General features: G+C 46.4%; 1 non-coding gene across 1 annotated transcript; it reads right to left on the reverse strand.

The window, feature by feature from the left end:
* Nucleotides 1–3,377: 3,377 nt before the first annotated feature.
* Nucleotides 3,378–3,459, reverse strand: Trnal-uag. Its single transcript has one exon. It is a non-coding gene; the product is annotated as a tRNA-Leu (tRNA).
* Nucleotides 3,460–13,648: the final 10,189 nt, after the last annotated feature.

Below are 13,648 nucleotides of genomic sequence, written 5' to 3' on the forward strand. Positions count from 1 at the left end.
TCTTTCTCCACTCTGACTCCACCCTAGGACGTAGCCAGGTCTCATAATCTGCTCCACCTCAGTGGTACCACCTCCCGCTACTGGCCCGCCGCCTCTTCACTTCTGGTCCTTGGGCGGGCCTCTGAATGCTCACCCCGCCTCCTGAGCTCTGGTTGGACACGCCCAATCAAGCTCCGCCTTCCCCGAGCCCTGGCCACGCCTCTTTCTCCACCCTTGGACCTAGCTCTTTCTCACCACCTGCTTCACCTAGGGGACCTTCTCCCGGCTCCGACCCAGAGCTGGTGGGCCCTGACCACACCCTCTGGGCTCAATCCCTCCCGCTCCCAGGAGCGACTTTCCAGCCCCGCCTCCCGGGCGGGTGCGCTCTGGCCCGGTCGCCGCGGATTTGTAGGCCCGGTACGTGGCGAGTCTGCAGCCGCTGCCCGGGCATCTCCGAGCACGTCTGAGGTCGCTTTGTAATCCTGGGTTTCAGACCCGTTGTAGCCGCGTGCGTTTGATCTGCCCTCACTCACGCCGATCTCCGTGGGCTGATAGCCCGGGTGCGGGGCCACCTGGGACCAGGGCTTCCCTGCAGTCTGGCCGGGCCTTTATAAGTCTGGGCAAAGACTCATCAACATGAGTACAAATACGGCACAAGCAAGTTCCAGGGGAAAAAAAGGAAAATTAAAGAATTGAATGTCTCCAAATTTGTATCGTTTTGATGAGAAAATAAAATTTGGACCTATTTAAGGCTTTGATATTCTTTCGATGTGTTGTTGATGGCAATCTCCAGCCTCTTTAAGGAAGGGTTGAGCACCGAACTTCCCTTTCAAATGATTTGTTTTAAGTAGTACAAGGGGAGTTAATTCATGGTGTCAGGTTATGAGTACAAAACATGACTTGATCCGTGTTACTCCTTCCATCATCTCACCACCACCACCACTGCCACAGATCTTGTGTGTGTCTCTGCAGGGCTTGAGCTCTGGGCCTGGGCACTGACCCTGTGCTCCTGTTCAAGGCTAGAGCACTACCACTTTGAGCCACTGCACCACTTCTGGTTTTCTGGTAGTCAATTGGAGATGAGTCTCACAGAGGTTCCTGCCCCGCTGGCTTTGAACCGCGATTCTCAGATCTCAGCCTCCTGAGTAGCTAGGATTACAGGCGTGAGCCACCAGTACCAGGCTACCTCAGATCTTAATCCAGCCCTGCTCCCACAGAAACTGCACCTCCATCTTGATATGGACTGCGGGTACCAAAATACTAGTGTGTTAACAGATCGTGTGTGTGTGTGTGTGTGTGCTCACTGGGATTGGCTGAACTAGTACATGGCTCCTGTCACAGAAGAAAATAATCAAAGACCTATGGTAGTGGGGAACTATGCAATCACAGAAGTGTCTCTCTATTGTGAGTGAGGAAGAGAGTGTGTTCTTCTTTTTGCTAGGTGGGATTGTCTGCTTGCAGTAATCAATAATAATCTTTTATGGCTATGCTTGATAGCCCACATGGACTTTATTTTTTACTTTATTTGTGTATTTTTTGCCTGTGCTGGAGCTTGAAGTCAGGACCTTGCAATCTTGGCTTTTTCACTCAGGGCTGGCACTCTACCACTTGAGCCATATATCCTCTTCTGGCTCAATTGGAGATAAGAGTCTCTCATAGGCTTTCTGACTCAAGCCGACTTGCAAATGGGGTCCTCAGATTTCATATCCTTAGTAACTAGGATTACAGAAGTGAGCCACCAGGGTCCTGATAATGGCTTTTATTTATATGACTTGGCAGGAGGGGCAATACTGGGGCTTGAACCCGGGGCTCCCAGCTTGGCTTTTGTGCTTCAGGCTAGTGATCTAGCTCTGGAGCCACACCTCCACTTCTGGCTTTTTGCTGGGTAACTAGAGGTAAGTGTCTGCAGGATTTGTCTGTTCAGGCTGGCTTTGAATGGTGATCCTCAGATCTCAGCCTCTTGAGCAGCTAGGATTACAAGCATGGGTCACAGGGGCCCAATTTCAGCCTCATCTCTTGTTATTGGTCCATTCTGCTGACATTCCTGTATTACCTCCATAGCACCAGGCCTCACTGACACCTCCAATTGCCTATTATGCAGTATCAAGGCCAGCTAAACATTACTTTATTTCCCTTGGTCCAGGTTAGCAAGTTTCCTGGTGAACTCCCCTCAGAGGTGTAATTAATAATGAAAGTAAGCCAGGCACTGATGGCTCACACCTGTAATCCTAGCTACTCAGGCTCAAGTGGTAAAGTGCCAGCCTTGAGTAGAAAAAGCTAAAGGAGAATGCCCTGGGCCCTGAGTTCAAGCCCCAGAACTGGCACCTAAAAAGATAATTAATAAAAATATCTGTAACTGTGTTTTACACGATTGCCTTGCTCGGGCAATGGGGACCTCAGGATGAGCTGGGTTTCTGATCTAGTAGCTGGTTGTTGAATGAATAAACAAGGGCTCCTAAAGCAAGCCTGAAGACCATATAGGAAGTTGACACTGTGACCTCAAGGTTGACATCCCAATGTGGGGCCCATTCTACCAGACCCAGAGGTTTTGGGGTATCTGGCAGAGCCTCCAAAAGCTCTGGGCAAGCAGAGCCTAATCCAGAGTCATTCTCACCTTTCTTTGGCTTTGAGAGGTAAGGACACCTAATTCCTGTGGCCTCAGCCTACAAGCAGTTAGACATAGACAGCTTTTTAGGAGATAGGGGAGGAGTCTGGTTGGGGGGGGAGGGGTTGAGATAAGACCCCCCTGGAAGAAAATGAGCAGATTTTCTAATTTTTTTTTTAATTTTATTTTATTTTATTTGAGAACATACTGTACAGAGGGGTTACAATTACATGGGCAGGATAATGCATACATTTCTTACCAAGCATTGCAGCCTCCTCCTTTGTTTACCCTTTACCTCCCTTCCCAGCCTCCCCCCTCCCCCCCACCCAATCCTTCCCCACCTCCCCCCCCCCACACCGACATTGTAAAGCTCGTTTTTGACATGACATTTTGTACTTCTCATTGTTGCAACAGGTTAGATTTTCTAATTTTAAATATGTTTTTTATTATCTTTAAGTAGTAGAAAGGAGTTACCATTCAGTAAATCAGCTTATAAAAAATGCATCCCGACTGATTCACCCCTACCATCATTCTCCCCTCGTGTAATGGCTTTTTTATTTGTTTTGTTTTGTTTGAAAAGAATGGAATTGGTGAGAGAATTGGTGTACTGGGCTAGAGGGTGAAGAAGGCTTGAACTGATTCCTTTCTCGTCTCCCTTATTTTTTTCCTCTCCCTTATTTAAAAAAAGAAATAGTCTCAGGAGGAAGAAGAAGAAATTTTTAAAAAGAAGAAGAAATGAGGCTTGGAGATTCAAAGTTGCATTCGTAGTAGAAAAAAAGCAAAGGTACGGGTGTGGCAGCGGTGGGATTCGAACCCACGCCATCGAAATGACTGGAGCCTAAATCCAGCGCCTTAGACCACTCGGCCACGCTACCGCCCGCTTCTGGCTGCGTCCTTCACAGTTAAAGTTAGTGTGACGACGCAGCCCGCAGTGCAAGCTCCGCCCTCACAGATTTGCGCATGCTCAGTTTGCGCCGGTGGCTCACTTATGCTCGGCCCTAACTTTTTGAAACGGTTAGTCGCGATGGTCTCGTCACGGACCCCAACAAGGACGGTAGGGATGAATTACTAAAAAGGAAAGAAGAACTCTTAAAATGTTAAACGCTGATGTCATCCTCGCGCGAGTGCAATTTGATTTGCTTTTCCCATGAGATTCTGCCTGCGACCACCAGGTGGCAGTGCTGCGCTGCCGCTTCCTCCAAGCAGGGCGGGAGGCGGAATCCCGGGTTTGCAGAGTTCAGCCTGTGACCCCTCTGCTGCTTTCTTGGCAGGCGTGAGCACCCTCAGTCAGAAATATTAACCCATTTTACCCCGGGGAATCTGTCCTGGTTGTCCAGCCATAGCCAGCAGTAACCAGCCTCCCAAGATTTTTTGATGATCCAAGACATTTTAGAAAAATGTAACCAGTTGAAGGCCAGCCCATCAAACCTTCATTACCCACTTTTCAGAATTTCTCAGATCTGCCTCAAATCTTTTTTAAAATATAATTTTATTGTTATCATTCAGGTGTTGTACAGAGGATTTACCACTCCATAAGTCAGGTGAGTACTTTTGTGACAATGTCACCCCTTCCTTCACTTTCTCCCAATTTCCCCCTCCTCTTTCTGCCCTACTTCAAATCGTTAAAATTTAAAAAAGAAAAAGAAAAAGAATGGAGCCTATGTAAAGATAATAGAAAATATTTTTTTTAAAAAAGAATGGAACTTGTTTAGTGGTAGAGCACTTGCCCAACAGGTACAAGGCCTAGATTCCATGCCCAAAACAAAGCAAACACTGGTAGCTAAAATTCAACTCTCTTTAGAGCAAGTTCAAGGCATTGCTGTTGTCATGGCTACCTCCTCCTCCTCCTCCTCCTCCTCCTTCTCCTCTTCCTCCTCTTCCTCCTCCTGCTCCTCCTTCATTCCACAGCAGTTTCCAATCATCCTAGGTTTTTTGGTTTGTTTTATTTTCCTTGATTTTCCATGTGGTTATACATTTCTCTGCAACAGTAAGGAAGAGACAACACCCAGAGCTGTAAGGACAGTAGATATGTTAAACTGAAGGACGCTCTGGAAAAAGAACATGTAAGTATATTCCCTTAGGCGGCAAAAGGAACTTTACAGCTGGAATTAAATTCAAGATCTTCAGATGGGGTAAGTAGCCTATTTATTCCCAATGTAATCACCAGGGTCCTTACAAGAGATGCCAGCCCAGTGCTTGTGGCTCACACCTGTAATCAATCCTAGCTACTTAGCCATCTGACATGGGGCATTGTGGTTCCAAGCCAGTCCAGGCAGGAAAATCTGTGAGACTCTTTTTTTTTTTTTTGCTGGTCGTGGGGCCTGAACTCTGGGTCTGGGCACTGTCCCTCAGCTCTTCAGCTCAAGGCTAGCACTCTACCACTTGAGCCACAGCGACACTTCCAACCTTTTCTGCTTATGTGGTGCTGAGGAATCGAACCCAGGGCCTCATGCATGCAAGGCAAGCACTCTACCACTGAGCCACCTTCCCAGCCCAGTGAGACTCTTATCTTCAATTAACCAGCACAAAGCTGGAAGTGGAGCTCAAATAGCAGAGCACCAGTCTTGAGCAGAAAAGGCCAAGTGAGGATATGAGGTCCTAAATTCAAATCCCAGTGTGCACACACTCAGTTCAAAGTCAGCCTGGAAAGGATGACGGCGGGGGTGACACTGTTCAAAAGGAAATGTACTCATTACCTGACTTATGTAACTGCAACCCCTCTGTACATCACCTTTACAATAAAATTTAGTTTTTTAAATAAAAGGTAATTTTTTTTTAAGCCAGCCTGGTAAGAAAGTCCATGAGATTTTTTTCTTCAATGAACCACCCGAAAAATGGAAGTGGAGCTGTGGCTCAAAGTGGTGGAGCGCTAGCCTTGAGCAAAAGAGCTCAGGGACAGAGCTCAGGCCCTGAGTTCAAGCTCCCTGACTCCCCCCCCCACACACACATGCACACACACAGAAAACATACAAGAGAGAGACAGGAATCAGAGTAGGGTACACATACATGGGAGGTACACATGCATAGGGGAGGGACTGAGTAATCCAGGAGTAAGCCCAGAAATATAAGGAGCCTTTGCAAGCTGGATGATGTCAGGAAACAGGCCAGGAACCTCCAAACGGGGAGCCCACGTGTCTGACCTATCCAGAATAGTAACAGCAATCTTTTTTTTGCTTATATGGTGCTGAGGAATCGAACCCAGGGCCTCAGGCATGCAAGGCAAGCACTCTACCACTGAGCCACCTTTCCAGCCCCTTAACAGCAATCATTTTATGTTGTGTCGACTCATTACATTTGTTCCAGCAGCAATAGGAAGCAAATACAGTGCGCGAATTGAACCTCCTGTGCGTTTATTGGCTGTGTGACTTGGGGAAATGCCCCTCTCTATGGGCCTGTATTGCTCATCGCTGGAATGGAGGTGCTACCTCACAGGATTGAGTGGGAAGAGTCCTTCCATGCTTTCTTTCTGTAAATATTTCCTGAGCCCCTACAATGTGTCAGACCCTCTTCTGATTGTCAGAGAATGAACAAAGATCAATTATGGGGCTGGGAATGTAGCTCAGTGGTAGAGTGCTTGCCCAGCATGCATGAAGCCCTGGGTTCATGAAGCCAGAACTGGCACTGTGGCAAAAGTGGCAGAGTGCTAGCCTTGAGCAAAAGAAGCTCAGGGACAGTGTCCAGACCCTGAGATCAAGCCCCAGGACTGGGGAAAAAAAAAAAGATCAATTATGGTAATACAGGCCAAGCATTCAGAGAAATCTCTGCCTAACACCAAGGGATATTGATGGTGGTAACTCCACACCTCCAGACCCTCCATGGTCCGTGGCCAGGAATTGACCTGTTAGCATCCCATGTACACCTCCTAGCTCCCTGCTGGCAAGTGTGTGTGTGTACATATATATATATATATATGTATATATATATATGTATATACATATACATATGTATATGTATATATATACATATATATGTATATATATACATATACATATATATGTATATGTATATATATGTATATGTATATATATATGTATATGTATATATATATATATATATATATACACATATACATATATATGTATATCTTCCCCCCACACCAGTCCTGGGTCTTGAACTCAGGGCCAGGGTAATGTACCTGAACTTCTTTTGCTCAAGGCTAATGCTCTACCACTTGGGCCACAGCACCACTTCTGGCTTTTTCTGTTTATGTGTTACTAAGGAATTGAACCCAGGGCTTCATACATGCTAGGCAAGCACTCTACTGCTAAGCCACAATCTCAGCCCGTGCTTGTGAATATTTATGGATCTCTCTAGCCTGATAATGGGCGGACCCTGCTATGACATCAATTCCAGGAATACAGGTTTTGTTCTCCCAGTGCTATATCCCCCAGACCTAGAACAGAGTTGGCCACAAGAATAATCCTAGGAGCTAGGTGCCTGCGGCTCACACCTGCAATCTTAGCTACTCAGTAGGCTGAGAGGATCATGGTTCAAAGACAGCCCAACAGGAAAGTTTGTGAAATTCTTATTTCCAAGGAAATCAAGCTGTGGCTTGAGAGGTAGAATGCTAGCCTTGAGCAAAAGAAGCTCAGGGACAGCACCTAGGCCCTGAGTTCAAGCCCCTATACTGGCATGCACGCACACACACACACACACACACACACACACACACACACACACAATTGTAGAAAAAGTGGCTTTTTTGTTGTTGTCAGTCATGACACTTGAACTCATTGCCTGGGCACTGTCCCTGAGCTGTTTTGCTCAAGGGTAGGACTCTACCACTTTGAGCTATAGCTTTGCTTCTGGTTTTCTGGTGGGTTCATTGGAGAAAAGAGTCTCACAAACTTTCCTGCCTGAGCTGGCTTTGAACTGTGATCCTCAGGTCTCAGCCTCCTGAGTAGCAGATATGAGCGGCTTGTACCCAGACAGCTTTTTTATCTTTCTTTCTTTCTTTTCTTATGCTGGTACTGGGACTTGGAACTGAGGGCCTCTACTCTCTCTTGGCTTTTTCTGGTGCTCTACAACTCCACTTCTAGTTTGTTTTTTATTGATTGGAGATAATGTCTTATGGAGGACTTTTCAGCTGGGACTGGCTTCAAACTACAATCCTCATATCTCAGCCTCTTGAGTAGTTAGGATTACAGGTATGACCCCCCAGGACCCATCTCTTCTTGCTTTTTTTGTTTTTCTGGTGCTGGGGATCACCCCCAGAACTTCACCCGTGCTAAGCATGCTATTCTACCACAGAGTTACAGGCCCAGCTTTGGTTTTTCCTTCTTGGTTAAGATTTTCATGCAGGGCTGGGAAGGTGGCTCAGTGGTAGAGTGCTTGCCTTGCATGCCTGAGGCCCTGGGTTCAATTCCTCAGCACCACATAAGCAAAAAGAAAAAAGCCGGAAGTGGCGATGTGGCTCAAGTGGTAGAGCACTAGCCTTGAGTTGAAGAGCTGAGGGACAGCGCCCAGGCCCAGAGTTCAGGCCCCACGACCGGACCCAAAAAAAAAAAAAAAGATTTTCATGCATTTGAATATAGAGTTAAGAGGCAAATGCTCCTGACTAGAGCCTAAGAGTCACCCAACTTCTATATCCAGACATGACTGGACTAGGTCCTGCCCTTCTGAATGGTCACCCCTGGAGGGAAAGGAAGAAGGCAGAGTTCTCTGTAGATCACCTTCCCACAGTCGCTTAAAGCATTTTCCAGTAGATGTGCACTGTACCACTTGAGTCACAACTCCACAGCTTGCTTTTGGTGGTTAATTGGAAATAAGAGTTTCACCAGCCAGGTACCGGTGGCTCACAACTGTCATCCTAGCTACTCAGGAAGCTGAGATCTGAGGATTAAGATTCAAAGCCAGCCTGGGCAGGAAAGTCTGTGAGACTCTTATCTCCAATAAACCACCAGAAAACCAAAAGTGGCGCTGTGGTTCAAGTGGTAGAGCGCTAGCCTTGAGCTGAAGAGCTGAGGGACAGCACCCAGGCCCAGAGTTCAAGCCCCACAACTGGAAAAAAAAAAAAAAGAGTTGCGCAGTCTTTCCTGCTCAGTCTGGCTTCAAAACAAGACCCTCAGAGCTCAGTCTTCTGAGTAGCCTGGATTAGAGCCACCCACACCTGATTAATCAGACCATTTTCTTTTATTTATTTATTTTTTGGGTCCAGTCATGGGGCCTGAACTCTGGGCCTGGGCGCTGTCCCTCAGCTCTTCAGCTCAAGGCTAGCGCTCTACCACTTGAGCCACAGCACCACTCCCGGCTTTTTTCTTCTTCGCTTATGTGGTGCGGAGGAATCGAACCCAGGGCCTCAGGCATGCAAGGCATGTGCTCTATCACTGAGCCAACTTCCCAGCCCCTAATCAGACCATTTCCTAGCAGTACTAAACCACCAATCTCCTATTCATTCTCCCTCCTACCCTCTCCCCCTCTCCTCCTTTCCCCTTCCCTCCCCTCCCCCTTTTCTCCTCTCTCCTCTCTCTTCCCTCCCCACCTTGAACACCCTTCATCTACTAGGCCCCATCAGGCAGAAAGCAAGCTGGCTAGTCTAGTAGGGCACCCAAGGGGTGCGCGCGTGCGTGCGTGCGTGTGTGTGTGTGTGTGTGTGCGCGTGCGTGCGTGTGTGTGTAGCCCTTCATTTGCTGCCCCACCCAGCCTTTCTCTACCAGCCACTTCCTCTCTGGCCTGCTGACCAGGTTCTCTGGTGATTCATACATTTGTTCCGGACATGCAGCAAAAACAGATCACATGCAAGCCCAGCCCTGCCACAGCCAAGCCAGGGTGCAGAGACCACAGATGCTGGAACAACGGGGTGCTTTTGCTTTTTGGGGTGTTTTGTCTGTGTGCACACATGCGTGCATGCGGGTGTGCACTTAAGTACACTATGTGGCACTTAAAAATAACTTTTGCAAAAGTGATCGGTGTTCCTTGTTGAAAAGGAAGAGAGGAAAGCACAAATAAATTATAGCCACCTTTCAGTTCTCCACTCAACTTGTGGTATAAAGGAAAGTACTATTATTGCTGTTGTTATTGTTATTGTTACTATTTTGTCTTTATGTAGTTTTACAAAGGAGATATCATTCAACAAACTGATTTTTTAAACTGAATATATTTTTATTTAGTTAATTAGTTATTTGTTAGTCATAGGGCTTAAACTCAGGGCCTGGGTGCTGTCCTTGAGCTCTTTTGCTCAAGGCTAGCACTCTACCACTTTGAGCCACAACGTCACTTCCAGTTTGCTGATGTTTCTTTTTTTTTTTTTTGCCAGTCATGGGGCCTGAACTCTGGGCCTGGGCGCTGTCCCTCAGCTCTTCAGCTCAAGGCTAGCGCTCTACCACTTGAGCCACAGTGCCACTTCTGGCTTTTTCTGCTTGTGTGGTGCTGAGGAATCGAACCGAGGAACTCATGCACGCAAGGCAAGCACTCTACCACTGAGCCGCTGATGTTTCATTGGAGATAAGAGTCTCACAGCCGGGTGCCGGTGGCTCATGCCTGTAAACCTAGCTACTCAGGAGGCTGAGATCTGAGGATCATGGTTCAAAGCCAGCCCGAATAGGAAACTAGATTCTTATCTCCGATATGCCACTGGAAAACTGGAAGTGGTGCTGTGGCTCAAGCCGTAGAGTGCTCACCTGGAGCTGAAGAGCCCAGGAAAGCACTCAGGCCCGGAGTTCAAGCCTGACAACTGACAAAAATAAAAGTAAAACAAATTTTAAAAAGAGTCTCACAGACTTTCCTACTCAGGCTGGCTTTGACCTGCAATCCTCAGATTTCAGCCTTCTGAATTGCTAGAATTACAGTCATGAGTCACCAGTGCCCAGCTATATTTTTGTTTTTTTGAGCAGGTACTGTTGCTTGAACTCAGGGCCTGGACATTGTACCCTTAGCTTTGTTGCTCCAGGCTGGTGCTCTACCACTTGAGCCATAGCTCTACTTCTGTTTTTTTGATGGTTGGCTGGAGAGAAGCGTCTCATGGATTTTCCTGCAGAGGCTGGCTTTGAGTATGATCCTCAGATCTTAGCCTCCTGAGTAGCTAGGACTACAGGTGTGAACCACCAGCAAGAATGCAAAACTTGACAGGTACTAGTGGCTCATGCGTATAATCCCAGCTACTCAGGACATCTGAGAATAGAGGTTTGAAATAAGCCCAGGCAAGACAATCTGTGAGATTCTTTAGCTCCAGTTAAACACCAAAGAAGCCAGAAGTAGAGCTGTGGCTCAGGTGCAAAGTTCAGGGACAGCACCCAAGCCCTGAGTTAAAGCCCTACGACCCCCACAAAAAAGGAAGGAAGGAAGGAAGGAAGGAAGGAAAGAAGGAAAGAAAGAAAGATAATTCCTCTCTATTACAATAATGCAATACCACAGACTGAGTAGGTTATAAAGAAAGGTTTAGTTTAGATCACCCCCCTGGAGGTATAGGATCAAGGCTGCACACTGGTCTTCTTGCTGGCAGAGTCCCAAGGTGTGCAGAAAATCACAGTGTGGTGTTACTTTTCTCCTCCTCCTCCTTCTCCTTCTCCTTCTTTGGTCATGGGGCTTGAACTCTGGGCCTGGGCACTGTCCCTGAGCTCGTCAGCTCAAATCCAGCTCTCTACCACTTGAGCCACAGTGCCACTTCTGGTTTGCTGATGTTTAATTGGAGATAAGAGTCTCACAAATGTTCCTGTCCTGGCTGGCTTTGAACCACAATCTTCAGATCTCAGACTCCTGAGTAACTAGGATTGCAGGGTGTGAGGCACTGGTTCCCAGGTTCACTTCTGTTCTTCTTATAAAGGCAGTCACAGCCCCCCCCCCCCCCCCCCCCCCCCATGGCTTATCTAGTTCCAGTCACCTCCTGCAGGGCCCCGTGTCTAAACTTCATCCCTGGATTACACTGCTGCCCTCAATACTTGCAAAGGGTTTTTAAATTTCAGCACACAAAGCTTTGAAGGGACACACCGAAACCAGATTCCAAACCCAACAGTCTGGGAAGTAATTACCAGTGCCTGGCACAAAGTAAATGCTCTGCCATTGTCCATTCTTACTGAGTCCTCTGAAGGCATATCAAAGCAGGCATTCTGAGGTAACAGATGGACTGGGCACAAAGATAAATCGATCAATCCATCAATATTCCTGCCAAAGAAACATATTTACAACTGAGTGAGAGGAAGAAAAGAAAAGGAAGGACAATGTGCAGATCGGCACTCAGATAGGAGTGGCCTCCAGCCCTTGTCATCTGTTTGTCTAGAACTCACCTTCCACAAAGAACTTGGCACTACCTCCAGCTCAAAGGGAGAACTCTTTCCCCCATCCTCACGGTGGCCAAAGGAGTACCCACTGAAGGAATGCAAAACTATTTGTGTCACAGAAGAATTCTTTTGGCACTGGGTTTGAACTCAGGGCCTTGAGCTCTCCGTTGGTTTGCTTGCTCCCGGCTGCTGCTTTTCTACTGGTACTATACCACCAGTTCTGCTTTTTGCCAGTTATTTTAGAGATAGAATCTAGTCAACTTTTCTGCCCAAGCTGACCTCAAACCACCATCCTCCAGATTTCAGCCTCCTGACTAACCAAGATCATAGGCTTGAAGCCACTGTTGCCTGAAAGGAATAAAATTGCTTCCAATACTGTTCAGGCCTGAAGGCCTGAATTCTTCCAGGAGAATCTGGGAACACACTGATTTAATCACTGTTTCCTGTGACACAAAGATCTGGGCTGGGAATGTGGTTTAGTGGTAGAGGGCTTGTCTAATATGCATGAGGCCCTGAGTTTGATTCCTCAGTACTACATAAAAAAAATTTTTAAAATGTATCCCCAATAATTAACAGGTAGAGAAAATAATATTTTTATTTTTAATCGTGCCAATACTAGTTGCTCTGAACTCAGGTCTTAGACCTTTTTTCTTTTCTTTCTTTTTTTTTGTCTTTTTCTTTCAAGACTGGTACCACTTGAGCCACAGTTCCACTTCAGGCTTTTATTTTTGCTAGTTAATTAAAGATTAGAGTCTCATGAACTCTCCTGCTCAAGCAGGCTTCTAACTGCAATCTTCAAATCATAAACTGATGTGAGCCACCAGCACCCAGAAAATTTGTGAATTTTTCAATATTCCATTACAAAAGTATCTGAAAGGATAGAATAATAAATTTATAGTTGTTATGTAATTTTTTCTTCTTTATACCTCTCCATATCTATCCATTTATTCCACAAGTACTTACTAAGTACATACTATGTGCTAGATAGGCCCCGAGTTCGGAGTTAGGAGTACAACTCCTTGTCCAAGACAAGACAGTGCTTGGGGAATTTTATTTTATTTTATTTTTTGGTCGGTCATGGGGCTTGAACTCTGGGCCTGGGCACCGTCCCTCAGCTCTTCAGTTCAAGGCGAAGCGCTCTACCACTTGAGCTACAGCGCCACTTCTGGTTTTCTGGTGGTTTATTGGCAATAGGAGTCTCACGGTCTCTCCTGCCCGGGCTGGCTTTGAACCGCGATCCTCAGATCTCAGCCTCCTGAGTAGCTAGGATTACAGGCGTGAGCCACCAGCCCCCGGCGGGAATTTTATTTTTAAGTGTGCTTCAATGAGGTATTTCCAGGCTGGGAATGTGGTTTAGTGGGTAGAGGGCTTGTCTAATATGCATGAGGCCCTGAGTTTGATTCCTCAGTACTACATAAAAAAAATTTTTAAAATGTATCCCCAATAATTAACAGGTAGAGGAAAATAATATATTGGGTTTATTATATTTTTATATGGTGGTTATTTTACTTCCAGGTAATGCTGATTAAAAATATGTACATATCTACCTTTAAGTCCACAGTTTAGGACTCTTATTTGTATGGCTTTAAAAAAATTACAGCACAGAATCTTTACATTAAGGATTGGGGAAAAGATTCTGTTCAATACAAAGCCTGAAATACACATTTTCTGGAGGAGATACTTAATAATGACAGGAAGGGGAGAGTAAGAGGGGGAGGGGGGGGGGAGAGGAGAGAGAGAGAGATGAGAGAGAGAGAGAGAGAGAGAGAGAGAGAGAGAGAGAGAGAGAGAGAGAGAGAGAGAGAGAGAGAGAGAGAGAGAGAGAGGAGAGAGGAGAGAGAGAGAGAGA

Source organism: Dipodomys spectabilis, unplaced genomic scaffold (assembly GCF_019054845.1).
Source record: "Dipodomys spectabilis isolate Male_0828 unplaced genomic scaffold, ASM1905484v1 ptg000127l, whole genome shotgun sequence".
Taxonomy (NCBI): Eukaryota; Metazoa; Chordata; class Mammalia; order Rodentia; family Heteromyidae; genus Dipodomys; species Dipodomys spectabilis.